The sequence below is a fragment of the Leucoraja erinacea genome, chromosome 39 (genome assembly GCF_028641065.1).
Source record: "Leucoraja erinacea ecotype New England chromosome 39, Leri_hhj_1, whole genome shotgun sequence".
Taxonomy (NCBI): Eukaryota; Metazoa; Chordata; class Chondrichthyes; order Rajiformes; family Rajidae; genus Leucoraja; species Leucoraja erinaceus.
In genome coordinates, this window is record NC_073415.1 from 6,460,403 (window position 1) to 6,487,358 (window position 26,956).

General features: G+C 44.1%; 2 long non-coding RNA genes across 2 annotated transcripts; one reads left to right on the forward strand and one right to left on the reverse strand.

Moving 5' to 3' along the window:
- Window positions 1-3,532: 3,532 nt before the first annotated feature.
- LOC129714475 (uncharacterized) lies at window positions 3,533-5,522 on the reverse strand. Its single transcript, XR_008726353.1, has 2 exons — window positions 5,262-5,522; window positions 3,533-3,822 (listed from the first exon to the last, which is right to left on the reverse strand). It is a non-coding gene; the product is annotated as an uncharacterized LOC129714475 (long non-coding RNA).
- A 4,347-nt stretch (window positions 5,523-9,869) lies between these two features.
- On the forward strand, window positions 9,870-11,533 carry LOC129714476 (uncharacterized). Its single transcript, XR_008726354.1, has 2 exons — window positions 9,870-10,394; window positions 11,272-11,533. It is a non-coding gene; the product is annotated as an uncharacterized LOC129714476 (long non-coding RNA).
- The last annotated feature ends 15,423 nt before the right edge of the window (window positions 11,534-26,956 follow it).

The window sequence follows — 26,956 nt, forward strand, 5'->3', positions numbered from 1 at the left end:
ACGAGAGTCAAGTTTTGGGACCTTGATGCAGCCAGGTTTAAAAGCCCCAATGTAACCGTTGTATCCAAGGTTAGATAGATAGAAACATAGAAACATAGAAATTAGGTGCAGGAGTAGGCCATTCGGCCCTTCGAACCTACAGCGCCATTCAATATGATCATGGCTGATCATCCAACTCAGTATCCTGTACCTGCCTTCTCTCCATACCCTCTGATCCCCTTAGCCACAAGGGCCACATCTAACTCCCTCTTAAATATAGCCAATGAACTGGCCTCGACTACCCTCTGTGGCAGAGAGTTCCAGAGATTCACTACTCTCTAGATATTAGAATAAGCCCAAGTTCCTTTTGCAAATTAACTATACTTTCAATATGAATATGTCAATGGTTCTGGGATGGTCCTGGGATGTCAGGACTTTCATATGAAGAAAGACTGGCTTGTACTCGCTAGAATTTAGAAGATTGAGGGGGGGATCTTATAGAAACGTATTAAATTCTTAAGGGGTTGGACAGGCTAGATGCAGGAAGATTGTTCCCGATGTTGGAGAAGTCCAGAACAAGGGGTCACAGTTCAAAGATAAGAGGGAAATATTTTAGGACCGAGATGAGAATTTGTTTTTCACACAGAGAGTGGTGAATCTGTGGAATTCTCTGCCACAGAATGTAGCTGAGGCCAGTTCACTGGCTATATTTAAGAGGGAGTTAGATGTGGCCCTTGTGGCTAACGGGATCAGGGGGTATGGAGAGAAGGCAGGTACAGGATACCGAGTTGGATGATCAGCCATGATCATATTGAATGGCGGTGCTGGTTCGAAGGGCCGAATGGCCTACCCCTGCACCTGTTTCTATGTTTACTATCCCTAGAGCTGAACCAAGGGCTCGTGACAATGATCTACTTTCTCCCGCCGTTAACCCGACAAGTTCGTTCCGTTCAATTACTTTTGTAGTTCCCTTTTTGGATTTGAATGCCACAATTCGTGTCTAAACCAGTGCTCGCTTTTCCTTGCAGCGCATGCCCTTGAGTGTAACCATTGTGAATGTATTGGCAAAGGGAAGAAATGCACCGACTCCGTGGTCTCCTGTGATTCCAACCACACACAATGCATCATCGTCTACTATGAACGACTGCCCTGTAAGTGCCTTGTCTACACACACACACACACACACACACACACACACAGAAACACACACACACAGAAACACACACACACACACACACACACACACACACAGAAACACACACACACACACACACACACACACACACAGACACACACAGAAACACACAGAGAAACACACAGAGAAACACACACACACACACACACACAGAAAGAAACACACACACACACACACACACACACAGAAACACACACACACACAGAAACACACACACACACACACACACACACACACACACACACACACACACACACAGAAACACACACACACACACATACACAAACACACACACACAGAAACACACACACACAGACAGATACACACACACACACACACAACATTCTATCATGCATCCACCTGACCCCGGGGATATGTGTGTATCGTCAATCCCATAGATTGTGTTTTCAGGGAAGACGGATTTCTGTTTTGTTGCCGTTTTTCTACAGTTACTTCTAACAAATTCCAGCGTGTAATAAAACAAAAATGTGTGTTCAAAGTTTCTGCTGTTCCCTTACCCCCCCCCCCCCCCCCCCCCCCCCCCCCCCCCTCCCCTCTGAGACTCCACAACCCGGCCCTGCCTCCCTTCTGTTGCTCCTCACTATCAATATCTTTCTCCTTTTGCAGTAAATCGATACGTCCGAAACTGCGCCCATCTGCTGGAGTGCGATGTCATTGATAAAACGGGAAACGCCACTCGATTTCAATACCATTGCTGCGACACGGATCGCTGCAATTGACGAGTGCGGATGTGGGCCAGTATAGTGGTCATGTACATTTTCGCCACACGTCTTCCTTTACTGATTCTTCCTGGTTCAACAATCACATGTATACTCATCATTATAGGTCGGGGTGCTGGAATTGGAAATGCATAGACTCTTAAGGTCATAAGGACAAAAGTGATAGGAACAGAATTAGCCCATCAAGTCTACTCCGCCATTCAATCATAGCTGATCTATCTCTCCCTCCTAACCCCATTCTCCTGCCTTCTCCCCATAACCCTGACACCCGTACCAATCAAGAATCTATCTATGGTACACAAAAATGCTGGAGAAACTCAGCGGGTGCCGCAGCATCTATGGAGCGAAGGAAATAGGCAACGTTTCGGGCCGAAACGTTGCCTATTTCCTTCGCTCCATAGATACAGCTGCACCCGCTGAGTTTCTCCAACTTTTTTTGTGCACCTTCGATTTTCCAGCATCTGCAGTTCCTTCTTAAACACAATAATCTATCTCTGCCTTAAACATATCCATTCACTTAGCCGCCCCAATCCTTCTGTGGCAAACCATCTCACAGATCCACCTCCCTCTGACTAAATAAATTCCTCCTCATCTCCTTCCTAAAGGATCGTCCTTTAAAAAAACGCCCCGACCCCCCCTGTCCCACTTAGGAAACCTGAACGGAAACCCCTGGAGACTTTGCGCCCCACCCAAGGTTTCCGTGCGGTTCCCGGAGGTTGCAGGTGGTTGCCGGGGGTTGCAGGTAGTGGAAGCAGGTAGGGAGACTGACAAAAACCTCTGGGAACCGCACGGAAACCTTGGGTGGGGCACAAAGTCTCCAGAGGTTTCCGTTCAGGTTTCCTAAGTGGGACAGGGGCATTTCACCTCACAGCTATTTCGCATCGGGTAATGGGTTTTGGGGGGTGTTCACTTGGACTCTGCGCTTTACCTGCTCTTTGTCAGTCAATAAATACATGTTGATAGAAAAATAAATGTGGCTTCGCGTCTGTGTGTAGCTGGGATCACACACCAAATACCGAACGCATCTGTAACCTTGTCCTGTCGTTGTGTATGTATGTTGGGTCTCTCCGTCTCCCTGTCTCCCTCTCTATCTCTCTCTCACTCTCTCTCTCCCTCTCCTTCTCCGTCTCTCTCTCCTCTCTCTCTCTCGCTCTCTCTCTCTCCCCTCCCTCTCTCTCTCTCTCTCTCTCTCTCTCTCTCTCTCTCTCCTCCCCTCTCCCTCTCTCCCTCTCTCCTCTCTCTCTCCTCTCTCTCTCTCTCCCTCTCTCTCTCTCGCTCTCTCTCTCCTCTCTCTCTCTCTCTCTCTCCCTCCTTCCCTCTCTCTCTCTCTCTCTCTCTATCTCTATCTCTATCTCTATCTCTATCTCTATCTCTTTCTCTCTCTCTCTCTCTCTCTCTCGCTCTCTCTCCCTCCCTCTCTCTCTTTCTCTCTCTCTCCCTTCCCCTCTCGCTCTCTCCCTCTCTCCCTCTCTCTCGACACTTGCCAATAAAACACTTCTGACTTTTGACTCTTCCGTGCGTATGACCCACTCGTTCTAACAGTGTATAGAATCTACGCTCACATTCTATACACGGTACACACCATATTGCTCAGCAGAAGAAAATGAGTCTGAAGCAATTATCGATGCATTGTTTATTTTTTAAGCTCAACCAACTATTTATACACCCTGGAAGCAGATTCTAGAGAGGGATGTTCCCATTTAAAGCCCAGCCTGTACTTCGCGGCTGAACCATTGGCCAACATACTCTGGTGGAGGGGTCAAGCTGTTCCACCCCAGGGCTGGTGCAGTTATGGATAACAGCAATTGGACCCGTCGTCGCAGAACCTCTTCTCTTCATTGTAGCCAAGGCTGCAAGGCAGGCCGGTGCAGGAGCCGCTGAGGAACTTGCAGGTTACAGTGGTCGAATCTGAAAGCCAACATGAAATAAGTCAATTACTCCGGGGCCCGTTCGGCAGCGAACATGTGGATCAGACATATTTATATTACACCTTCCACGGCGACTATTACTGCCTTTTACTCCCTGTAAGGTCCCACGGAAAGGCTATTAAAACGAAAACATCAAAAATAATATATTTCTTTCTGTCAACATGTTATACCGGTGTGGTGCAAACTAGAAATGTTAGTTTAGTGATACAGCAGATACATAGGTTATTTGGTCGACGTCGGACTTCGATCATCTGTCCATACTGGTTCAATGTTATTCGGTTGTCACATCCACTACCAACACACGAGGGGGGGAATTTACAGAACCTACTGAACCACGCGTCTTTGGGACGTGGGAGGAAGCCGGAGAACCCGGAGGGCAACCGCGCGGTCACGGGGAGACCGTGCAAACTCCACACCCAAGTCGCTAGCTTTGTGAGGATGTGCCGCCACAGTAGTTGCACTAACACACACACACACAGATCGTGGAGAATGTCAACACAGGGACAGGGTCCTCCCTCTTCTCCCCTCTGCCATCAGTCGAGAGATATAGATATTTGAAAACACACATCTCCACATTCACGGATAGTTTCTTTCCAGCTGTTATCAGGCAACTGAACCATCCTATTACCGTCTAGAGAGCGGTCCGGACCAACCCTATTGAAGACACGCGGAAAATCTTTCACCGGACGTTAACTTGCACCAAACGTCATTCCATTATGTACAGTGTGGACGGCTCGATTGTAACCCTGTACAATATTCCCGCTGACTGGATAGCACGCAACAATAAACTAAACGCGATAGTTTGGGCGGCATCGGGCTCTGCGCTTTCTTCCCACGTAGGCTAATTAGCGTCTGTAAATTCCCCCTAGATACGCTCCTTTGTCTGAATGTAATAATATATCTACTAACTTCCTTCGCGGTAGAATGACAGGTGTTAACTGGAATACGAGGAGAATAAAATGGATTGATACGGGTATTGGAGATACTATGAGCCGCAGATGCTGGAATCTTGCGCGTAGTAAGCGAAGTGCTGGAATTACTCAGCCAGCCACTGAGTCCAGCCCAGCGATCTGGGGTGTGGGGGGTAGGCGATTTGTCCACAGGGCCCTTTCTTCAGACAGACGATATTAGTCTGACTACATCAGTCTGAAGAAACGTTGCCTATTTCCTTCGCTCCATAGATGCTGCTGCACCCGCTGAGTTACTCCAGCACTTTTGTCTACATTAGTACTGTTTTGCTGTTGGTCTTTTATAGGGACATGCACCCAAATGCTGTGAAATGCTTACAGGGCTAGGGTTAGTGTCAATGTTTGTTTGGCAGTCACCACGGACTGGGTGGGCCGAAAGGACTGTCTCCGTGTTGTGTTTCCTTGTGACACTTCCTAGTAAAACGATTTCCACAACAGAACTGAGACTTACCTACCGGCTGGATATCCCACGACAGCAGCAGGAGACCGAGGATCAAGTGAAGCGCTTTCATCCTGTTAGGAAATGTTCCTTGGAGTTAGGAGCAGAGGTTTTGTGACCCTTTCTGTCGGCAGCTGTGGGTATTTTGGTCGATGGTGCTTGGGTTGTATTGTGCATCACATGCCTTGATTCAGCTGCACTTGGTCACCTGTCTGAGTTAATCACTTCCCCCCCGAGGCAATTTGTCAGTCTGTTAAATATTTGACTTTGATATGGAACAGGTGCAAAAAAAAAAATGGGAATCGGTTTCACTGGCAAGATTCGTTCTCGACTCGCATGGGTGAGCGTCATCTCTTCAGCTCGGAAAGTTAACTCTACATTAGTTAGAACATAGAAACATAGAAATAAGTGCAGGAGTAGGCCATTCGGCCCTTCGAGCCTGCACCGCCATTCAATATGATCATCCAACTCAGTATCCTGTACCTGCCATCTCTCCATACCCCCTGATCCATTTAGCCACAAGGGCCACATCTAACTCCCTCTTAAATATAGCCAGTGAACTGTGGCCTCAACTACCTTCTGTGGCAGAGAATTCCACAGACTCACCACTCTCTGTGTGAAAAATGTTTTTCTCATCTCGGTCCTAAAAGATTTCCCCCTTATCCTTAAACTGTGACCCCTTGTTCAGGACTTTCCCAACATCGGGAATAATCTTCCTGCATCTAGCCTGTCCAACCCCTTAAGAATTTTGTAAGTTTCGAAAAGATCCCCTCTCAATCTTCTAAATTCTAGGGAGTACAAGCCAGGTCTATCCAGTCTTTCTTCATATGAAAGTCCTGACATCCCAGGACCATTCCAGAACCATTGACATATTCATATTGAAAGTATACTTAATTTGCAAAAGGAACTTGGGCTTATTGAAACCATTAATATCTATCTAACCTTGGATACAACGGTTACATTGGGGCTTTTAAACCTGGCTGCATCAAGGTCCCAAAACTTGACTCTCGTCTTGAATGACAACGTTTCCATGCTCTGTGATAGAAAATAATGTTGGTATGTTGACGCTCCTCATTCAGGTTATTGAATACAGACGGTAGACAAAAATGCTGGAGAAACTCAGCGGGTGAGGCAGCATCTATGGAGCGAAGGAATAGGCGGCGTTTCGGGTCGAAACCCTTCTTCAGATGTTGGGATGCTATGTTACAGTTGTACTAATCGTAATGAGGCCACATTTGGAGTATTGTGTTCAGCTTTGGTCACCCTGCCAAAGGAAGGGTGCCATCACTGGTAAGAGAACGGAGAAGATTCACGAGCTCCTTGCCAGGACTCGAGGGCTTGTGCTACAGGAGAGGATAGGCAGCCTCCAATTTTGTTCCACCATGGAGCGCAGGGGCGGACGGGCTATCTTCTAGTGGTGTATAAAACGATGAGAGGAATAGAAAGGCTGAATGCACAGTTCTTTTAAATCAAGAACCATAGAACTTCGGGGGTTTAAGGCGAGAGGGGACATACAATAGGAATCTAAGGGAAAGCTTTTTCACTCAGAGGGTGGTGAATATATGCAATGAAATGCCAGAGGAGGTACTGTAACATCATTTAGTAGATACTTGGACGGATACACGGACAGAAAAGGTTTCGGGGAACGCAAGCCGTGTGCGAGCATATGAGACCTGCTTAGCTGGGGCTTCTTGGAAGGCATGGACTAGTTAGGCCACACCACTCATCTGTTCTAAGGTACACAAAAAAGCTGGAGAAACTCAGCGGGTGCAGCAGCATCTATGTGTATACTCATCTGTTCTATCTGTATATATTAAAAAATATATCTGTCCGACCCTCTGCCCCTTATCCACCCCCCCCACCCCCCCGCCCGCGTATTCACTTGACCTCCCTACCACCCCATCGTATTCAGTCTGAAGAAGGGTCCCGACCTGCAACATCATCTGTCCATGTTCTGCAGAGATGCTGCCTGACCTACCGTGATACTCCAGCACTTTGTTTTTTTAAGCCGGCATCTGCAGTTCCGTGTGTATACATCGTCTTCAGTGGTTCCCAACCTTTTTTTGGCCATGCCCCACCTAATCACCTCTAAAATCCTGATGCCCCCCCCCCCCCCATGTGCTGATATATAATTCTTATCATTTAAAAAGTGAACTCCATTTCAGCTGAAGAAGCTTAAAACACCAATACCTTGGTTGTAATAACTACACAATAAAGACCTTTTTTACCCCCAAAAAATTATTTACTCAAAATAACATCTGAAACATAAACTACATATGTAGTTTAAAAATCCAAAAAAATAAAAATCGAAAATTTGGACCCAGACCTCCTCAGTCGCACTCAATTGCCCCCCTTAAAAATCAAATTGCCCCCCTGTGGGGCGTACGCCCCACGTTGGGAACCACTGAGCCTAGCTGTTTAAGAAGGAACTGCAGATGCTGGAAAATGGAAGGTAGACAACAGTGCTGGAGAAACTAGCAATCTAGCTAGCTGTCTGGCTGTTCGTTCGTTTGTTTGTATATTCATGATTGAGGTTTTTTGTTAAAGGACACCTAATCACTGGATTTTTCTACCCACTATAACTTAACGTTGGTTAAATTAAGAGGTTAATGCAGTATTGTGAAACAGGGTTAAAACAAAATATTAAATTGAGAGGTGGACTATTGAATATTAAGTGAAACACTGACCTTGCTATTTCTGTTTGATCATCTTTACCTGGAAACACGACCATTGTAATGATATTGCCCCAAAGAGCCTAAATATTTCTGTCAAGGATCTCCAGACTTATCTTTGAACTCGGCTGCTTATAAATGCAGTTTCTCCGGCTGCTGGTGATCCTGCAATTCCATAGTGGCCACATGGCGGTGCTGCTGAACAATTCTAACTTGAAGAACCTCGCAATGTTTTGTCGTGACTGAAAGTGTCAAAGGAGGAACTGAAGATGCTGGAAAATCGAAGGTACACACAAATGCTGGAGAAACTCAGCAGGTGCAGCAGCATCATAGATGCTGCTGCACCGGCTGAGTTTCTCCAGCATTTGTGTGTACCTACTGAAGATGTCAAGCCATCCCTTGACCTGGCTACCATCTAGTACACTCCTGGCTGATCAAGTCTTGTCTTCAACGCTAACTTCCTACATGCTACCTGTTAACTTCCAGTTTAAATCTTTGTCAAACTCCACCTTAAATTATGCAGGGACTACATTTTCTGCTCGAGAATTCCAAAGAGTTGATTCCTTTAGGAAAGAAATCTCCCTTCATTGTGTAAAGTGGCTAGTTATTGTAAAACTGTATCCATTGATGGCCTCCACAGTCTTCTGTGGCAAAGAATTCCACAGATTCACCACCCTCTGACTGAAGATATTTCCCCTCATCTCTTTCCTAAAAGAACATTCTTTTAATTCTGAGGCTATGACCTCTTGTCCTAGACTCTCCCACTAGTGGAAACATCCTCTCCTCTCTATCCAAGCCTTTCACTACTCTGTATGTTTCCCCCTAATTTGTCTAAACTCCAGCGAGTACAGGCCCAGTGCTGACAAACACTTATCATATGTTAACCTACTCACTCCTGGGATCCTTTCCAAGGCTTGGGTGGTGTGTTATGATAATATGTAAGATAGACACAAAATGCTGGAGTAACTGAGCAGGACAGAAAAAAATCTCTGGAGAGAAGGAATGGGTGATGTTTCAGGTTGAGACCCTTCAGATTGAAGAAGTGTCAGCAATTCTGTGTCTCTGCCGAGTTTGCTTTGCTCCACCACTGAGTATCTTTAAGAGTAAAATCTATATCAACACATAGAAAATAGGTGCAGGAGTAGGCCATTAAGCCCTTCGAGCCTGCACTGCCATTCAATATGATCATGGCTGATCATCCAACTCAGTATCCTGTACCTGCCTTCTCTCCATACCCCCTGATCCCTTTTGCCATAAGGGCCACATCTAACTCCCTCTTAAATATAGCCAGTGAACTGGCCTCAACTACCTTCTGTGGCAGAGAATTCCACAGGTTCACCACTCTCTGTGTGAAAAATGTTTTTCTCATTTCGGTCCTAAAAGACTTTTCCCTTATCCTTAAACTGTGACCCCTTGTGCTGGACTTCCCCAGCATCGGTAACAATCTTCCTGCATCTAGCCTGTCCAACCCCTTAAGAATTTTGTAAGTTTCTATAAGATCCCCCCTCAATCTTCTAAATTTTAGTGAGTATAAACCAAGTCTATCCAGTCTTTCTTCATATGAAAGTCCTACCATCCCAGGAATCAGTCTGGTGAACCTTCTCTGTACTTCCTCGATGGCAATAATGTCTTTCCTCAGATTAGGAGACCAAAACTGTACACAATACTCCAGGTGTGGTCTCACCAAGACCCTGTACAACTGCAGTAGAACCTCCCTGCCTCTATACTCAAATCCTTTTGGTATGAATGCTAGCTTTCTTCACTGCCTGCTGCACCTGCTTCTGCCAGCTACTGATCTAGTTATTACTATCAGGTCTGCACAGAGGTGCAGCTGGTAGTGCTGCAGTCTCAGTGCCACCAATTTGTCCCAACCCTAATCCAGAAATGGATGCAAATTGTGTGTGTCTTTCTATCATGTTCTCTTGCCACTCCTCATACACTCAAACAGAACATACTATCCGCTCCTGGGCAGGCAATGTTCCAAGACGTGGTGACTGTACACTTTGTCTCAAGGCAATGTGAACAACAGTTAATGATTACAAATGGAATTGCATTGATTTTCTGTGAGGTCTGGCAAGTGTGCCTGCCTTCAGAGGAAGTATCAACACTCTGGCTCCCTTTCAGGGAGGATCCTCATCAGAATTAACCCCCCTGGCTCCATGATATCTTTGCACCTGAGGATGCACCTGTTTCCTGCCCTGGGACAATTTTTAACTGAACTGGCAGTCTGGTGCAAAGTGAGAAGTCATTAAATGGGTCAAGAGTTGACTAAAACAGTCGCACTTGCATGATGTACAGCGTACAGTTCACAGATCAGAGCAAGAACAACATCACTTAGTTGCACCCAGGGCAAGGTAGAAGCCCCTTGCACTACAATCCACACATCTCCAGCTCAGCATTGTTCCCAACATGATGAAAGCATTGATCCTGGTCCTTGGCCTCCTGTTGCTGCCTCCAGACTTGCAGTTGGTGGGTGAGTGTTCCTCCTCCTGTCTCTCTATCAACTAATGTAGTCTGTTTTAATTTAAAACAAAAGCAACGCAATGGCAGAGACCTGGGTTTGATCCTGACCTCGGGTGCTACCTGTGTGGAGTTTGCATGTTCTCCCTGTGACAAATGTGGATTTCCTCTGGGTGTTCCGGTTTCCTCCCACATCCCAATGATGTGCAGGTTTGTAGGTTCATTGGCCTCTGTAAATTGCCCCTAGTATGTAGGGAGGGGATGGTAAAGTGTGAATGGGTAATAAATGATCAGTGTGAACTCAGCAAATGCTGTATCTTTGAATCAAGCAATTCTCTGCTGAATGTACTGGTTTGAAAGAAGCTGAGGATTTAATTTGAAACTTGTCTGTCTATATATGCCTGTCTGAGCTGCTAAGTTGTTCGAGCACTTTGTGTTTTGCTCAATATTCCAGCATTCGCAGTTCATTGTGTCTCTGTTTATATATTCTCTGATTACTTGATTAGTTATTGAGTTCAGGAGCAGGCAACGATAAAAACAATAGACCAAGAGGCGGCACTGGAGTCTTAGAGTGCTGCATCTCTAACCCAGAGTTGTGTTATTCAGCTTCAGGGACTCCAATTGCCTCCGGAACGTCAGAGATTGGGGGGAGAGCTGATAGAAGTCTATAATATCATGAGAAACATTGGTAGGGTGGGCAGTTGGACATTTTATCCATGTTCTCCAGAGACACTGCATGACCCGCTGAGTTACTCCAGCACATTGTGTCCTTTTGATGCTGATGTTCTCATCATTTTCTTGTTTTTTGTTATAAAAAACATTTGTCTGTCTCTCCATCACTGATAATGAACGGCTCCCAAATTAACTGCATGATTGATCTTGGATTTCAGATTCAAGCACCATAACCTGCAAATATCTAAAAGGAACCTGCAGTTATCTCCCTTGCGAACCGGACTATAATGAAGGGAAAAAACTGTGCGATGATGGGACGGACTGCTGTTATCCGTAATTGTACACGATGGCCGAACAGCCTGAATTCCCCAAGTTCCAACTGGGGAAAGGATTCATCCTAGTCGCCGTGTGCCTTCCAGTATTCCTCAACCGACGAGACAATAGATAAAACGAAAAAAAAAATAAAACTCCATTGCCTGACCATTTCTCCATTCTCGTTTTTGCGTTGCATTTTACTGGTATGTGGTACTCATGAAATTAGTTTAGTTTAGTTTAGAGATACACCACAGAAACAGGCCCTTTGGCTCACTGAGTCCGAGCCAACCAGGGATTCCCCACACACTAACACTATCCTATACACACAAGGGACAATTTACAATTTTACCAAGCCAATTAACACAGTGTTGGTTACACAGAAAAGCTGGAGAAACTCAGCGGGTGCAGCAGCATCTATGGAGCGAAGGAAATAGGCAACGTTTCGGGCCGAAACCCTTCTTCAGACTGATCAGGGGTGGGGGGGGGTGGGGACAAGAAAGGGAAAAGGAGGAGTAGCCGGAAGGCTGGAGGGTGGGAGGAGACAGCAGGGGAGCTGAGGAAGGGGAGGAGACAGCAAGGACTAACAGAATTGGGCGAAGTCGATGTTCATTCCCCCGGGGTGCAGACTCCCCAAACGGAATATGAGGTGCTGTTCCTCCAATTTCCGGTGCTGCTCGCTGTGGCCATGGAGGAGACCCAGGACAGAGAGGTCGGAGACGGAGTGGGAGGGGGAGTTGAAGTGCTGAGCCACCGGGAGGTCAGCTAGGTTATTGCGGACCGAGCGGAGGTGATGTCCTCACTATTCAGGGAACGGGGGTTCCCCTCCTCCACCATAAATGAGGCTCGCACCAGGGTCTCTTCCATACCCCGCAACACTGCTCTCTCTCCCCATCCCCGCACTCGCAACAAGGGCCGAGTCCCCCTAGTCCTCACCTTTCACCCCACCAGCCATCACATACAAAAAATAATCCTCCGTCAGTTTCGCCACCTCCAACGTGACCCCACTACTGGCCACATCTTCCCATCTCCCCCCATATCTGCCTTCCGCAAAGACCGCTCCCTCCATAACTCCCTTGTCAATTCTTCCCTTCCCTCTCGGTCCACCCCCTCCCCGGGCACTTTCCCTTGCGGCCGCAGCAGATGCAACACTTGTCCCTTTACCTCCCCCCTCAACTCCTTTCAGGGACCCAAGCAATCGTTCCAGGTGCGACAGAGGTTTACCTGCATCTCTTCCAACCTCATCTATTGCGTCCGCTGCTCTAGATGTCAGCAGATTTATATCGGTGAGACCAAGCGGAGGTTGGGCGATCGTTTCGCCGAACACCTCCGCTCGGTCCGCAATAACCTAGCTGACCTCCCGGTGGCTCAGCACTTCAACTCCCCCTCCCACTCCGTCTCCGACCTCTCTGTCCTGGGTCTCCTCCATGGCCACAGCGAGCAGCACCGGAAATTGGAGGAACAGCACCTCATATTCCGTTTGGGGAGTCTGCACCCCGGGGGAATGAACATCGACTTCGCCCAATTCTGTTAGTCCTTGCTGTCTCCTCCCCTTCCTCAGCTCCCCTGCTGTCTCCTCCCACCCTCCAGCCTTCCGGCTACTCCTCCTTTTCCCTTTCTTGTCCCCACCCACCCCCACCCCTGATCAGTCTGAAGAAGGGTTTCGGCCCGAAACGTTGCCTATTTCCTTCGCTCCATAGATGCTGCTGCACCCGCTGAGTTTCTCCAGCTTTTCTGTGTAACCTTCGATTCTCCAGCATCTGCAGTTCCCTCTTTAACACAGTGTTGGAAGTGTGGGAGGAAACCAGAGCTCCCAGGGGAAACCCACTTAGGTCAAGGGGAGAATGTACAAACTCCATACAGACTAACAGTTCAAGGATAAGGGGGAAATCTTTTAGGACTGAGATGAGAAAAACATTTTTCACAAAGAGAGTGGTGAATCTGTGGAATTCTCTGCCACAGAAGGTAGTTGAGGCCACAGTTCATTTTTCTATAGTTGAGGGGGAGTTAGATGTGGCCCTTGTGGCTAAAGGGATCAGGGGGTATGGAGAGAAGGCAGGTACAGGATACTGAGTTGGATGATCAGCCATGATCATATTGAATGGCGGTGCAGGCTCGAAGGGCCGAATGGCCTACTCCTGCACCTATTTTGTATGTTTCTATGTTTCTATACCAATCGAGTTTGGGTCTCTGGCGCCTAGGTGAGACCTGCTGTCCATTTACATTTGTCCCACCTGCCTGCATTTGGCCCATATCCCACTAAACCTGTCCTATCCATGGACCTACCTAAATGTTTCTTAAATGTTGCGATATTCCTTGGCTCAACTACCTCCTCCGGCAGCTCGTTCCATACACCCATCACCTTTTGTGTGAAAAAGTTACCCATCAGACTTCTATAAAACCTTTCCCCCTTCATTTTAAACCTCTCTATGGAAGGGAATACTCGTTTTACTCTCCGGTGCATAAAACATATTCAAGAATTGATTATTTTTTAGTGGACATGAAATTAATGCCTTATACAAACAACCCAACATACCACATTAGTAGTATCTCAGATCACTCTCCGTTGACATTCTCAGTAAAATTTGAGGGAATGCCGGGTAAAAAATTTTTTTGGAGGTTTAATACACATTTTTTAAATGACGTGCAAGGCTATCAATATTTAAAACAACAAATGAAACTTTTTTTCGATACAAATGATATACCAGGTACTTCGCCTTCTTTATTATGGGAAACTTTTAAGGCATTTATGAGAGGAATTATAATTTCATATCAAAGTTTTCAAAATAAAAAGAATAAGACAGAACAATTGTTGTTAGAACAAGAAATCAGACAGTTAGAGTTGGATAATGCCAAAGATTCCACGACAGATAAACACAATAAGATAGTACTACTGAAATTTAAACTTAATCGAATTTTATCGGCAAGAGTAATAAGACTATTCCAAATTACAAAACAGGAACATTTTGAGTTTGGTGACAAGCCACATAAACTTTTAGCTCGCCAATTGAAAAAACACGAAAGGGAAAATACTATAACCAAAATTAAATCAGAGAAAGGCGAATTACTAATACTACCTGTAGATTTGTACTGCTGTAGATTTGGGAGGAGCAACAGCAGCAACAGATTAGCTAGAGATACCACTGATTGGCTCTAGCCCAAGTGTGAGGAGAGGGGTGAAAACAGTTGAAAACTGAGGAATTGGCTGTGTAAATTGGTAAATAGGCAATTTATCAGTCAATTTAAGCAGGACAGCTCTTTGCGAGCGGCAGTGAGGGAAGTGCCCTGTGAGAAAAGTGTGAGTCTTTGGCTCGAGAGTCTTCGGAGAGGAGACCACGCAATACGCTTGAGAGGCTAAGGATTCTGGGAGAGGCAAAGAGCTTTGCCACGCACTGCAAGGGAGCAGTGGGCCAGACAGGAAGAGCGGACGGAATTACCACTAGACAGCCAACCCAGTAGGTAATTTACGGCTGGGGTGAGTACTTTCCCATTTTAGAGGAGGTAGGAATATATAAATAAGGGGTGTATCAATACAGTAGGGGATTCTTAAATAGAACCAGTTAATTACCTATATAAGATGGGCAGTCAGGAGATGTGCCAATACTGCGAGATGTGGGAATTTGTCGACACCATTGATGTAGAAGATCCCTACAGCTGCAGTAAGTGTTTGAGGCTAGAGGAACTCCAGCTCCGCATTGATGAGCTGGAGACCCAACTTCATACGCTGCGGTACATCAGGGAGGGGGAGTATTACCTGGATGTTTTGTGCCAGGGGATGGTCACACCGACCAGTTTAACTAATTCAGTAGGCAGTGAGCAAGGAAAAGGAAGGTGTGGCCATAAGCGAGGCAGGTAGGGGGAACCAGGAGGAGATGCGGCAGGAGCCACAGCCCTTGTCCCTGACGAGCATGACCGAGGCTCTTACTCAATGTAAGGACGGGATCAGGGGCTGTGGGAGGGATGAGCAACCTGGCTGCAGCACCGTGGATCAGGAGGCCATTCAAGAGGGGGGAGTTAGAAGAAATGCCGTAGTGATAGGGGATAGTATTATTCGGGGGGTAGATAGGGTTCTCTGCAGCCAGCAGAACATGTCCCGAAGGCTGTGTTGCCTACCCGGTGCTAGGGTTAAGGATATCTCTGCGATACTGGAGAGAAATTTGCAGTGGGAGGGGGAGGATCCAGTGGTCGTGGTCCATGTGGGGACCAATGACATAGGAAGGACGAGGAAGGAGGATCTGCTGAAGGAGTTTGAGCAGTTAGGGAATAAATTAAAAAGCAGAACCTCGAGGGTACTGATCTCCGGATTGCTACCTGAGCCACGGGCCAAATCGGCGAGGATACGTAAAATTAAGAAGCTAAATGCGTGGCTCAAAGACTGGTGTGGGAATAATGGGTTTGGTTTCTTGGGCCACTGGCACCAGTACTGGGACAGGGGGGATCTGTTCTGTAAGGACGGACTTCACCTGAACGGTGCTGGGACTGGGGTCCTGGCAAATCATATAACTAGGGCAGTAGAGAGGTCTTTAAACTAAGTAGCGGGGGGGAGGTATCAAGGGGGGTAATAACGGCAGGGGTAGAGGAAATAGAGCAGGGTATCAGTGGGGTAGCGGAAAGTCAAAATGTGACAGGAGACAGAATGTGTGAAGATAAAGCTTTAGATGTAAAAGGGGCAAAAACGGAAAGGAAGGGTAGTAAAAATCATCTGAAAGTGCTTTATCTAAATGCACGGAGTATTCGTAATAAGATAAATGAATTAACGGTGCAATTAAGTATATATAGTTATGATATCGTGGCCATTACGGAGACATGGCTGCAAGGGGATCAGGACTGGGAGTTAAATATAGAGGGGTACTCGACAATTAGGAAAGATAGACAGGAAAGAAAGGGAGGAGGGGTGGCCCTTTTAATAAGGGAGGGGCATAACGGCAATAGAGAGGAAGGATATGGCGTTGAAGGATCAGGATAGTGAAACAGCTTGGGTACAGATAGAGAATAATAAGGGGAAAAAAACACTAGTGGGTGTAATTTATAGACCTCCAAATAGCTGTGACGCTGTTAGTCAGAACATAAATCTGCAAATAGTTGACGCATGTAAAAAGGGAACTGCTGTAATCATGGGGGACTTCAATTTTCATATTAATTGGGCAAACCAAACTGGGCAGGGTAGACTAGAGGAAGAGTTTATAGAAAGTATCAGAGACGGGTTCCTAGAACAGTATGTCACAGAACCGACAAGGGGGGAGGCAATCTTGGATCTGGTCCTGTGTAATGAAGCAGGATTAATTAAAAATGTCATAGTTAGGGACTCGTTGGGAACAAGTGACCACAATATGGTCGAATTCCATATTCAAATAGAAGGGGGAGCAGGTTGAAACTCAGGCTAGGGTGCTTAGTCTAAATAAGGGGGATTATGAAGGTATGAGGACTGAGCTGATCAAAGTTGACTGGGATAGCAGACTCAAGAATAAGACGGTACATGAGCAGTGGTGTACGTTTAAGGGTATACTGTATAACCTTCAAGAAAAATTTATTCCTATGAAGAAAAAAAGGGGTAAGGGTAAGAACAGTCAGCCATGGCTCAGTAAAACTATAAAGGATAGTATTCGGCTGAAGGCAAGGGCATATAAGGTAGCCAGAGATAGTGGGAGGGTAGAGGATTGGGAAGCATTTAAAGGTCAGCAAAAAAATAACTAAGAGATTAATTAAGACGGGGAAAATAGACTATGAAAGGAATTAAGCGAACAACATAAAAACTAATAGTAAGAGTTTTTATAGGTATATAAAAAAGAAAAAGGGTGGCTAAGGTGAACGTTGGTCCATTGGAGGGTGAGACTGGAGAGTTGTTGGTGGGGAACATGGAAATGGCAAAGGCATTAAAAGAGTATTTTGTATCAGTCTTCACCATAGAAGACACAAAAAATATTCCAACGCTGGATAAACAGGGGGCGGTAGGAATGGAGGAGCTTAATACTATTAAGATCACCAAGGAGGTGGTATTAGGGAAATTAATGAGACTGAAGGAGGATAAATCCCCTGGGCCTGATGGATTACATCCAAGGGTCTTGAGGGAGATAGCGGTGGGGATTGTGGATGCATTGGTGATAATTTTCCAAAACTCCCTGGAGGCAGGAACGGTCCCAGTGGATTGGAAAATGGCCAATGTAACACCTATATTTAAAAAAGGAAGTAAACAGAAGGCGGGTAACTATAGACCGGTTAGTCTAACATCGGTGGTGGGTAAAGTGTTAGAGACAATTATTAAAGAAACACTAACGGGGCACTTGGATAAACATGACTTCATCGGACAGAACCAACATGGTTTTGTGAAGGGGAAGTCCTGTTTAACGAATCTGCTCGAATTCTTTGAGGAAGTAACAACCCGAGTGGATAAGGGGGAACCGGTGGATGTGGTATACTTGGACTTCCAAAAGGCTTTTGACAAGGTGCCACATAAGAGACTATTGCTAAAAATAAAAAATTATGGGATTGGGGGTAATATATTAGCATGGGTAGAGGATTGGCTAACAAATAGGAAGCAGAGAGTGGGGATAAATGGTTCATACTCGGGATGGCAACCGGTAACTAGCGGGGTTCCGCAAGGGTCGGTGCTGGGACCCCAGTTGTTCACAATTTATATAAATGATTTGGAGGAGGGAACCAAGTGTAATATATCAAAATTAGCGGACGATACAAAAATGGGAGGAAAAGTAGGGGATGAGGAGGATAGGAAGAGTCTGCAAAAGGATATAGATAAGCTAGGTGAGTGGGCAACAACTTGGCAGATGAAATTTAATACTAATAAATGTGAAGTCATTCACTTTGGGAAAAAAAATGATAGGGCAAGTTATTTTCTAAATGAGGAGGAGCTGCGTTGTAATGCAACGCAAAGGGATCTAGGGGTATTAGTACATGAATCACTGAAAGTTAGTATGCAGGTGCAGCAAGCAATCAGGAAGGCCAATGGAGTTTTGGCCTTTATTGCTAGGGGGATTGAGTATAAAAACACGGAGGTCTTGCTGCAGCTGTACACAGTATTAGTGAGACCACATTTGGAATACTGTGTACAGTTCTGGGGTCCATACTTAAGAAAGGATGTACTAGCCCTGGAGTCAGTGCAGCGAAGGTTTACAAGATTAATTCCTGCAATGAGGGGATTGACATATGAGGAAAGGTTAAGTAGGCTGGAACTCTACTCTTTGGAGTTTAGAAGAATGAGAGGCGATCTCATTGAAACATATAAGATCGTGAGGGGCCTTGATCGGGTGGATGCACCGAGGATGTTCCCAATGATCGGGGAAACTAGAACTAGGGGACATAGTTGCAGAATAAGGGGGGGCTCTTTTAAAACTGAGATGAGGAAGAACTTCTTCACCCAGAGGGTGGTTAATTTATGGAATTCACTGCCCCAGGGAGCAGTGGAAGCAGAAACTTTAAATATATTTAAGACTAAAATAGATGGTTTTTTAGCTGCCAAGGGGATAAGGGGCTACGGGGAGAGGGCAGGGATATGGACCTAGGTATGGTTAGTATAGTAAGACCTGAGTGATCTCCTGGACAAGTGTCGATCGCCTAGATTGGGGTCGGAGAGGAATTTCCCGGATTTTTTTCCCGAATTGGACCTGGGTTTTTATCCGGTTTTTTGCCTCCCCCAGGAGATCACGAGGTTCTTGGGGTGGAGAGGGGTGATAGCGGTATAAAGGGGAGGGTAGTGTCTTGTGTTCTGTGTCTTGTGTCTACTGTTTGTGGGTAAGTGTGTCTGTTTAGTGTTCAGCCATGAGCGAATGGCGGTGCGGGCTCGATGGACCTGGTGGTCTGCTCTCGCACCTACTTTCTATGTTTCTATGTTTCTATGTTTACCTAAAGATATTAATAATAGATTTGCCCAATTTTACCAAAACTTATATACATCTAAAATTAAAATAGAAGATAGTAAAATAAAAAAATTTCTAGATAACTGTAATCTTCCAATACTGGACCCTTTGGAACAAGAGGGACTAGGAGCTCAAATTACAATCAAAGAAATAGGTGAAACAATAAAATCGTTGAAAAATGGTAAGACACCGGGACCAGATGGTTTTAATAATGAATTTTATAAAAAATTTCAGGAGATAACGGCCCCTTATTTATTTAATTTATACTCCCATGCTTTTAAAGAAAACAAACTACCTGAAACACTAACAGAATCAACTATTACGCTTATTCCAAAAAAAGATAAAGATTTAGAAGAGCCGGGCTCGTACAGAGCTATATCACTTTTAAATACAGATCAGAAAATTTTAGCAAAGATTTTAGCAAGTAGATTAAGCAAATATATTAGTAAACTGATAAACCCTGATCAAACGGGGTTTATACCTAAAAGATACTCATTTAATAATCTGAGACGCCTGTTTAATATAATGTACTCGCATAAAGTAGAGGAAGAAGATATATCAATTATTTCTTTGGATGCAGAGAAAGCATTTGATCAGGTAGAGTGGCAATACTTATATAAAGAACTACAAAAATTTAATATGGGAGAGAATTTTATAGCATGGGTAAAATTATTATATGATAAACCGATGGCAAGAATTTTAACTAATAATATGTTACCTCAAAAATGTCAACTATCAAGGGGTAATAGGCAGGGATGTGCACTATCACCCCTGCTATTTGCCCTTATGATAGAACCCCTGGCTGAAAGTATAAGAATTCATCCGAATATTCAGGGCTATAATACCAGGGACTCAAAGAATAAAATCTCATTATATGCAGACGATATACTCTTATATATTACAAAGTCACAAACGAGCATACCAAATTTATTAAACTTAATAGAGGAATTTGGGTCTTTTTCTGGATATAGAATAAACTGGAACAAAAGCGAAATCATGACATTAAAACCTCAAGAACCTACACACTTACTGAAGTTCCCCTTTAAAATCGCAACAGAAAAATTTAAATATTTGGGTATTCAGATTACTAGAAAATATAAAGCATTATTCAATGCTAATTTCATACCTTTATTAAATAAACTTAATACACGGATTAAATTTTGGAAAACACTTCCCTTATCATTATTAGGTAGAATAAATGCAATAAAAATGATCTTCCTACCTTAATTACTATACCTATTTCAGTCTATACCGGTATATATACCAAAATATTTAAAAAAAAATTAGACTCTAACATTACAAATTATATTTGGGACTATAAATCACATAGAATCACAAATAAACACTTATGTAAACCAAAAGAGGTCGGGGGACTTTCACTTCCGAATTTTATGTATTATTACTGGGCAGTGCATATTAAGAATATGATTTATTGGTTGGATAGTTCTACACAACAGACAGAATGGATAAAAATGGAGAAGGAGGATTGTCATCCTTGTAATATAGGAACGATCCTCTTTTCCCCCAAAAAACTGAATAACACAATATATAAGAAGAACCCAATTATATATGGTACAATAAGAATTTGGAAACAAATAAAATTATCTTTAAAATTAAGAAATCTATCACTGTTAATGCCAATAGCGAATAACCCTTTATTTAAACCATCTCTTATTGATAAGACATATAACCAATGGGAAAGTCTCGGAATTAGAAGGATCAGGGATATGTACGAAATGGGAAACCTACTATCATTCCAACAACTACAATTAAAATTTTAATTGAAAAACAACCAATATTTTAAATATCTTCAGATTTGCGACTTTGTGAAAAAATATATACAAGGATATCAAAAAGTAACTCCTGACTTATCGGAAGAAGTAATGAATATTGAAGCCGACTCACAAAAATTAATATCCTATTTATATAATAGTATTCTAAATATAGACCTACCATCGACAGAGGTACTTAGAGAAGAGTGGGAACGGGAATTAATGATAAAAATTACGAAGGTTAAATGGGAAAAATACCTGATATATATTCACATATGTTCAATTAATGTAAGACATAATCTAATACAATTTAAAATTGTACATAGATTATATTATTCAAAAACAAGATTGAACAAATTTTACCCAAATATATCCGCCACTTGTGATAAATGTCTAGCCCAAAAGGCAACTATAACACACTCCTTAGTTTCCTGCATAAAACTTTATAGATTTTGGAATTATATTTTTGAAATACTTACAAAATTATTCAAGACAAGAATGGAACCTAATACTGAAATGATTATATTTGGTGTAATGGAAGATGGGTATAAATTGAACACATCTCAAAATTTATTCCTTAACTATGGTTTAATAATAGCAAAAAAATTAATACTTAAATTTTGGAAGGGTACATCAAAACCAACGCTTAAAATGTGGATTGCAAGTATGTTGGACACCGCTCATCTCGAGGAAATGCGATTCCTCCTAATGGATAAACCAAACCAATTCATAACGAGTTGGTCTCCATTCGTCGTTTTTTTGGAATCATATGGTGCAACACAATTGTAAAAAATAACTGTTTCAGGACTGGACGAGGGTTGGTCAAGATTATAAATAATGATCTCCTTTTTTTTCACTATTTTCTCTCTCAACTTTCTTCATTTACTCGTTTTCTTTCTTCACACTATATATTTCACATCTTTCTATCCTTTACTATCTAACTTCTTTTTCTTATGCTCATCTTTTTTCAATATAACAAAAAAAAAGAAGTTGTACATAAAATGTATTATGAAAATATATATTAGGCACTTTGGTGCCATATGACTGTGCTTACTTCTAATAAAATAAAATATTAAAAAAAAACAAAAAAAAAAACCTCTCTATGGATCTTGATTTCCCCTACTCTAGGCAAGAGACTCTCTGTGTCTACCTGATCTATTCCTCTCATGAGCAAAATACATAGCCCAATATTATCTGAAGGACAAAGCTATGAAATGAATGAATGAAATGTGTTCGTTAGCCTTGCTTTTATTCAACAAACCTTCATAAATATGTTTGACAAGGTCAACACTTAATATTTTAGGATAGTTTGCTGGAGTGCTCAATGTTGAATGTCCCTGATCATGAATTGCAGGGTCATGTTACCTAGTTCAGAATTAGATAAATACAGTGCTTAGATACTTTGGATGCAATCATTTTTTAACAGATGGGGTAAAGTGCAGTTTGATTCAGTGTTTGCATATGATGTAACAACTAATGCCAATTTATGGGAATTAGGACATTTGGTAAACTAACATTTTGAAAGTAAATGTTAGTTTGAAGGTTTGTTCTGTTTGCCAGATGCAATGCTGTGACCTGATAGTACCCTTGACCTGAGTAGTAGCAGTCAAATATGGGACAAGGGGGGTCCCGTATGGGACAAAGCAATTTAGCCCCATATATGGGATGTCCCGGCTAATACAGGACAGTTGGCAACCCTAACTCCAGCCCATGCACCAAAATGTACATAGTTGTACCCCTAATTATTTACTCTTGACTACTACAAGGTTAAGAACTTGAAGGAACGTGTGTATATATATAGGGAATGAATGCCTGGAAAACCTGGAACCATTCTGTGTCAAACAATACAAAGAGATAGAGTTACAAGGAACTACAGATGCTGGAAACTTGAGCGAAACATATGGTGCTGGAGTAATTTGACAGGTCAGAGGCATCCATTGAGTATATGAATAGGTGATGTTTTGGGTTGTGACACATTTCCAGACAAAGAGATCATTTAGAATGACTGCACATACTGAAACCATCTTTTTTTCAATTCAAGCCTCGACCACCTCGCAATGTCGTCTGATCACGTGTTGTAAATGATTTTAATTTCTCGACCTTGCACCCTTTTCCTTACCATAATCCATGACCCAAACCTTGTCTGTTCCAAAATTCCTATTTTCCAAAGGCACCAACTGTGTGACTGATACCCCGTAATTTGGTTTGACATGGCAGTCAACAGTTCATAGAAACATAGAAACATAGAAATTAGGTGCAGGAGTAGGCCATTCGGCCCTTCGAGCCTGCACCGCCATTCAATATGATCATGGCTGATCATCCAACTCAGTATCCCGTACCTGCATTCTCTCCATACCCTCTGATCCCCTTAGCCACAAGGGCTACATCTAACTCCCTCTTAAATATAGCCAATGAACTGGGCCTCGACTACCCTCTGTGGCAGAGAGTTCCAGAGATTCACCACTCTCTGTGTGAAAAAAGTTCTTCTCATCTCGGTCCTAAAGGATTTCCCCCTTATCCTTAAGCTGTGACCCCTTGTCCTGGACTTCCCCAACATCGGGAGCAATCTTCCTGCATCTAGCCTATCCAACCCCTTAAGAATTTTGTAAGTTTCTATAAGATCCCCTCTCAATCTCCTAAATTCTAGAGAGTATAAACCAAGTCTATCCAGTCTTTCTTCATAAGGCAGTCCTGACATCCCAGGAATCAGTCTGGTGAACCTTCTCTGCACTCCCTCAATGGCAATAATGTCCTTCCTCAGATTTGGAGACCAAAACTGTACGCAATACTCCAGGTGTGGTCTCACCAAGACCCTGTACAACTGCAGTAGAACCTCCCTGCTCCTATACTCAAATCCTTTTGCTATGAAAGCTAACATACCATTCGCTTTCTTCACTGTCTGCTGCACCTGCACCTGGTAATTCAGATACTAATAGCTTGCAATCATGAGAGGGTGGTTTAGAAAATGAATTCAGTGCATAGAACTTCACTGTTTCCAGAGCAGAAAGGTGGGAGTAGGGTGGCAGAACAAAATATAATTCAGGACCAGGTCGGAAAAAAAACGTTTTACCCCCTCCCCCCCCCTCAAACGCGCCAAAACCGCGCACACGGCCAGGGGCAGAATTGCAGCGCCGCTGAAGGTAAGCATTGTAACATACCTACATAAGCTGCCTGGCGGTCAAGGATAAACTGGGAATTTCTGGGATAAAGGATGGAATTGCTGTGGAAATGGACGGAATTGCAAAATGATCGATGAGGATGGGACGTGGAGGTTGTCTACATGCATTTTAAAGGTTCAAATGTTCATTTATTGTCACATACACCAATTGGTGTAGTGAAATTCAAGTTAGCTTTGCAGCACACTAATATAAGAATACAACATAACATTATAAAGGAATTAAAAAATAAACACCAAAACATCCCCCCTCCCACAACGGTTCTGACTGTGAGGGAAGGCACAAGGTCCAGTCCCCATCCCCTTGTCCACCCATAGTCGGGCCTATTGAAGTCGCCGCTACGACGGCCCGATGTTTCAGGCCCTTCTCCGGCGTCGGAAGAACCCTCTCAGCGGCTTGGGATACCTGGAACGGCCGCTTCATTACAGGAGACCGCGGCTTCCGAAGCCAACAGGCCGCGCTGGGCGGAGCTCCACCACTGCCGATCTCGTCGAGAGATCCCAGGCTCCCGATGTTAAAGTCAGCACTGCCGCCCGCGGCTAGCCGCTCCACACACCCGCACTCCGCCATGTTCAATCGGCGGATACAGCATACTGGAGCTCCAGCGCAGCAACCCTGGGAAGGCATCACCCGCTCCGCGACAGCGCTGTGCCGCCGCCAAAGCCGTGGTTCTGGCCGGTCCCCTCAGGAAACGCCGCTCCAGACCCGATGGTAGGCCGCGAGGACGGGTCGAAGATGCTGCCCGGAGAAAATCCGTCTCTCCGACCAGGTAGGGATTTGGAAAAGCAGTTTCCCCCCCCCCCCCCCCCCCCCCCCCCCCCCCCCCCCCCCCCCCCCCCCCCCCCCCCCCCCCCCCCCCCCCCCCCCCCCCCCCGGCGTCCCCCCCCCCACCGGCGTTTCGGGTTGAGACCCTTCTGCAGACAATCACAAGTACTCTCACCAACGAGAGTTCAGTTTAGCCTGAAGAAGGGTCTTCTCTCACAGTCACTGCCTGTCCCACTGAGTTATTTCAACTTTATGTCTAACTTCAATTTCAAGAGTTAAATAAAAATCACAGTGCTGGAGGAACTCAGCGGGCTAGGCGGCATCCGTGGATGGAATGGATTGGGAGTTGTTTCGGGCCAGGGTTTTTCTTCAATAGGAAGGAACTGCAAATCAAAGATACTAGAGCGGATATGAGTATATTTGCTGCAGATCAGGAATGGAATTCTGATTTTATTGTTTTCCTATTTTCAATTTTTTGTGCCCGATTATTTGGCGGCCAATCAACCGCTGTCTCTAAGTGGGTTGCGTCTAATCACCGACCAGCTTCCCTTAAAATTCCCATCCTATCAACAAATCAGTCTCCTCCCTTTCAATCAGCTGCTGACTCCAAGGGCATTGTGTCCAATCACATAATCGCAGAGGGAGAGCAAGGAGGGAAGAGACAATGACTTTGGGGACTTTAAACTGTGTTGAGTGTTTGTTATTTATTCTATGTTATGACTGCAGGCTAAACCATTTTGTTGCACTGAAAAGGTCAATCCAATCCAATCCAATTCAGACACAGTCTCCTAGGGGCCTTTTGATCAATCACCGACCTGCTTCCTGAAACAGATGATGGCTGCAGCCAACACAGTGAGAGCGAGAGAGAGAGATTCAAGAAAGTAGATATGACACATAATACACAATAAACAATATTATAAATAAACAATAAACAAGTTATGCATTCTTGTACTCTTTCATGGGTATGACCGCACATAAAAAATTCCCCCTCCCTCCCCTTCCTCCCAACCTCAGCCTCACAGACCTTAAAGTACCCTTAGTTCCTAAAACCCATTTCCATCACTGCTCACAGTTGCTACATAACCCTAATTATTGACTCTTCACTATTACTGACTTAATAGTAACTTGAAGGAACATGTGTATATACGGAATTCATGCTTTGCATACCTGGAAAAATTCCTGTGTCAAACAGTGACAAAGAAATGTAGTTACAAGGAACTACCCTGGGAAAAGGTTCTCACTGTCAACCATATCTATACCTCTCATCATTTTATACACTATCAAGGTTCTCCTCAACCATTTAGGTCACTGATTCAGAACAGGCTGGTAGCTAATCACAGATAAGAGGAAGAAATAATGCCGTCGCAAGTAACTATTTTTGTAAATTTTTGGATAGAATATCTTATAGAATATCTTACAGAAATGCAGCTTTAACAATGTGTGATGCAACAGTTCGGATAGTAATAGCTTGCAAACAAGATAGGGTGGCTTAGAGAATTAGTTCAGTGCATCTAAAGTCACTGTTTCCAGAGCAGAGAAGTGGGAGAGTGGAGTAGGTGGTGTGGTAGTGTAAGCTTGGGACCAAGTTGTGGATGTATGTGTGGGGGGTGGGGGGGGGGGAGGGGGGGGGGGGGGGGGGGTGTGTTAATGCTCCAGTAAGATGTTTAAAATGTGGCTTTATGGGATAGAAAATGAGAATTTGAACTGCTTTAACTGCAGTTAATTTCGTAATCACTGCATAGCTAACTTTTTATTGTACTAACCCAAAATACAAGGTTAAAATTGCCCAATTAGAAACTTGGAAAATAACATTTTGCAAGCGGTGTTTGTTTTTCTTATCTGGGTAATTCAAGGTCACGTTCTAAATCTGCGTTAAATACGGGAAACCACAATTCTTCCCAGATTTGCTCCAAATAGCTGGATTTAAATTAACTTTTGATTAAACAACCACGTCAGTGAATATTTGTCTTTGTTTTGAGTAATCAGTATACTGAACATCTCATTTGT